Genomic DNA, 4,342 nt, shown 5'->3' with positions numbered 1-4,342 from the left:
AAAAAAAAAAAAAAAAAAAAAACAAATGAGAAGGGAAAAGGGAAGTGGGGGTGGGGGGAGGAAGGAAAGGACAAGGGGAAAAAAGAATAGAAGGAATGATGTCTTGCAACAAGCTACCTTACGCAACACCCTTTGCACCTCCAGCTCCCTGTCCCCAGGGCTGATGCCTTTTGCCCTGAAGCCAGGTGGACCAGGACGCACCCCAGGGCCTTGGCGCCCCTCCCTGATGCTGTGCTACTCAGGCCGCCGCTCTGTGGTCTTCCAGAGTCCTTTTGAGATAGGATAGGAGAAATAAAAACTGGTAGAAAGGAGACAAGGAAATCAGGATTTTAAAATTGTACTTACCTGCAGCTTTAAGACACAAGTTACTCCCGTTACCAAAAAAAAAAAAAAAAGAGACACAAGTTACCAAGCCTTTTGCTCTTCTAGGAAACTCACTTAAAAAAAAAAGACCGCAGGCAGCCATGTGGCCCAGCAAGGGCTCAGCCAGAAGCCAGAAGCCAAGGTCTGTCTCTTCCATTTGAGACAGACCAAGTCCTTCCAGGAAACTCACTTTAAAAAAAATCCTGCCTCACCAGGTGTGGTGGTGGGCACCTGTAATCCCAGCACTCGGGAGGCTGAGGCAGGAGGATCCTTGCGAGTTTGAGACCAGCCTAGCTCACAAAGTGAGCTCAAGGCCAGCCAGAACTGCAGAGTGAGACCCTATCTCAAAAAGACAAAAAAAAAAAACAAAAAACTAACCAACCAAACAAACAAAAAACACCAAAAAACCTAAACATCTTATAGACAATAAGCCTGTAAATCTAGGCACAGGACCTGTTCTTTTTCCTTACAAATTTGTGCTTCCTTCACCTCCAGGAAAGCCTGCACCTTGGATGGGCGGCAGATCTCAACTTCAAACACATGTAGCCTGGTGTGGTAGCTCACACTTATAATCCCAGCACTCGGGAGGCTGAGACAGGAGGATTGTCACAAATTGAAGAGCAGCCTGGGCTTAAAAAAGTGAGCTCAAGGCCAGCCAGAACTTTAGAGTGAGACCCTATCTCAAAAAGACCAAAAAAACCCAACCAAACAAACAAACAAAAAACACCAAAAAACCTAAACATCTTATAGACAATAAGCCTGTAAATCTAGGCTCAGGACCTGTTCTTTTTCCCTACAAATTTGTGCTTCCTTCACCTCTAAGAAAGCAGCAGTATGGATGGGCGGCAGATCTCAACTTCAGACACATGTAGCCTGGTGTGGTAGCTCACACTTATAATCCCAGCACTCGGGAGGCTGAGACAGGAGGATTGTCACAAGTTCAAGACCAGCCTGGGCTTAAAAAGTGAGCTCAAGGCCAGCCTGAACTGCATAGACAGACCCTGTCTCAAAAAAAAGAAATAAATAAATAAAAAGAGGAGGGGTTAAGTACCTTATTTCAGCCTCAGGGACACTCAAACCCAGTGCAGGGACACTTTCTTCTCTGTGGTGCTAGATCCATCCAAGAAGGGCAACGGGAGGCACTCAGCATCTCCTCGGAGGATGTCCAACCCGAAGGTGAGGCGGTCCTCGACAAGCACGAGAGTCTACCAGCCTCGCATCTACGTTTATCCATGAACAGGCTTTATCCAGGCACGACCTTTGTCAAAGTTCCTGGCGTATTTGTGGGACCCTCCATCACGGCCCCAGGCTGACACCTTCGTTAGTGGCGCGGCCATGCGGGAAACCAAGTGACAAGGCTGCGCGCGGTGTGGGAAGAGCTCATCCGCCAGCGCCCTTCGGGTTCGCGAGCAGACCGCGCGGGAGAGCGAGAAGCCTTCGCGTGCAATCTGTGCAGACGAGCGTGTGCACGCAAGGCAAACGGAGGGTCCTCTGCGTGACGCGCGGGGCCCACAGCATCGCGGCCATCGAGAGCACGGTGGCTGGGGGGTGTGCACGGGGGAGTCTTGGGAGTGTTTCCCAGGGAAGCCCCGCCATACCCAGTGAGCGGGGACCCGGTGGCGTGGAACCGGTATATCCGCACCGTCCACGGCAGCCTGGCCACAAAGCCAGTGGGATCTCGATGAGCCAGAGTGGCGGCTTTTACTCGGGCTGTGTCCCTGAGGGGCCGCTCCTCGGGAGTAACGCGCTGTCTCCGAGACATAGCTCGCACCTGAGTCAGTGCTGACGCAGAAAACCGGGTGTGACTGACGGTGTTGCTACACACCAGTTCCCCCGCTTCCTGGAAGAACTCAGATTGCCCTCAGCTAAACTCAAGGAGATAGAAATCTCTAGAATCCCTGCTTCATTTTGGTGTTTTTTAAGAATCCATCTCTTCCTGTTTTCTTTCTTCCATTTATTTATTTATTTTTGCTGCGGGAATCGAACTCATGACCTCAGGCTTGCCAGGCAAGCGCTTATGCTGCTGAGCTATATCCTTTCTTCCTGATATGCAAATGATGTTATGGTTGTGACCACACCTTGGGCATCCCTACAAGCACAACTGTTATGCTGCTTTGCAAAAATATTTTTCTTTGAAAACAAAGAAAAATTGAAAAGCAGAAAAAAAGATCATACCAAAACAGAGTAGATTATTTTTTAGCAAGAAGCGGGTCTTGACTGGGGATGTATCTCAGCGGCACAGTGCCTGCCTGGCAAGCATGAGGTCGGGAGTTTGATCCCTGGTACTGAAAAAAAAAAGAGAGAGAAGTGGGTCTTGCAAAGTAGCTTCATTACTTTTTTTTTGTTTCCTAACCCAAGATTTGAGCCGGTCATGGTGACGCACACCTGTAATACCAGCACTCGGGAGGCTGAGGCAGGAAGATCACTGTGAGTTCAAGACCAGCCTGGGCTACAAAGTGAGCTCAAGGCCAACCTGAACTGCATAGCGAGACCCTGTCCAAAAAGAGAAAACAAGGCCGGGCATGGTGGTGCACACCTGTAATCCCAGCACTTGGGAGGCTGAGGCAGGAGGATCATTGCAAGTTAGAGACCAGCCTGGGCTACAAAGTGAGCTCAAGTCCAGTGTGAACTGCATAGTGTGACCCTGTCTCAAAAACAAAACAAAACAAAACAAAACAAAAAACCCGAGGTCTGTTGTGCCCCTTAAAGAAAGAGAGGCCACCGGGAGACCAGTCCGAGGTCCCGAAGGTCCTTTCTCTCTCCCTGATACAAAAGTCATAGGACAACTAGGGGAAGCATGCAGACTGGAGAATCACCCACCGCTTTGGCTGACAAGGCACAGAATGGCCCTGATACCTCGAACCTGGTCCACTGGCCAGCACGAGTCTGCCTCTGCATGGGCGTGGTCCTCGGAAGGTCATCTGAGACTCCTTGTGGACAGGGAGAAGAGATACATTTCCTCCAGGGACTTGATCCTCGTGTCCTTGATCAGTCGGCCCAGCTTGGTGGTGGGAATCTACTGCCGTGAGCCCTGTGGCCGCCCCCAGGCCCACCCACTGCACCGGCGTCCTCCGCCGTTGGTGCTTTGTCGAGGAAGAAGCTAGCTTTATTACTTGCACCAAACTGCATGCGTGGAGGCTTTGCGTGACTCTTTGCAGAGACTGTCCCTTGTGTCACCTGTGCCAGCTGGGATCTGCTGAACCGCGGTGGGAAAGACAGCTGCTGAGCTTAATGCTGGCGGTGAGGCACTGTCTGCGCCCAGGCACCCGCACGCAGGAATATGGACGCAGACCTGTGTGTGCCGTTACTCAGGGACCTGTCTCACATGACTTCCCCAGCCCCGTACTCGTCCTTTGGAATATTTTGTTGTTGTTGTTTGTTTTTTGAGACAGAGTCTCGTTCTGTAATTCAGGCTGGCCTCAAACGTGTGATCATCCTCCTGCCTCAGCCTCAGGAGTGCTGGGATTACAGGCATGTGCTACTATGCCTGGTGTTGTTTTAGTTTTTTGAATGTATTTAAAAGGAAAAAAAAAAAAAAAAAAACAGAAAACTAAGGTTGTGGAATTAACAAAATTCCTTGTCGTAGGAGCGTAAGTAGATGCCCTCTCATGGATTTACTTGAGTCCATAGGGAGCTAGTGTGTGTGTTACTGCTTAGTTAAATGCAGTTCATCTGGAGCCCAAGGGTACCAACCATTCCCACACTTCCCAGAGCCCGCTTCTTCGGGGCACCAGGAGAAGTATGAGCCTAAGCAGGGACTCTCAGGTGACTTGGAGTTTGCCAGGGCCTGCTCTGCCGAAGAACTAAAATTGTTTTGTTTTGTTTTGTTTTTTTGTCTTTTTGAGACAGGGTCTCGCTATGCAGGTCAGGCTGGCTTGAGCTCACTTTGTAGACCAGGCTGGTCTTGAACTCGCAATGATCCTCCTGCCTCAGCCTCCCAAGTGCTGGGATTACAGGCTAAAATTTTATTTTTGAAACT

Source organism: Chinchilla lanigera, unplaced genomic scaffold (assembly GCF_000276665.1).
Source record: "Chinchilla lanigera isolate Chin_1 unplaced genomic scaffold, ChiLan1.0 scaffold00057, whole genome shotgun sequence".
NCBI lineage: Eukaryota > Metazoa > Chordata > Mammalia > Rodentia > Chinchillidae > Chinchilla > Chinchilla lanigera.
This window is presented reverse-complemented; position numbering follows the sequence as displayed.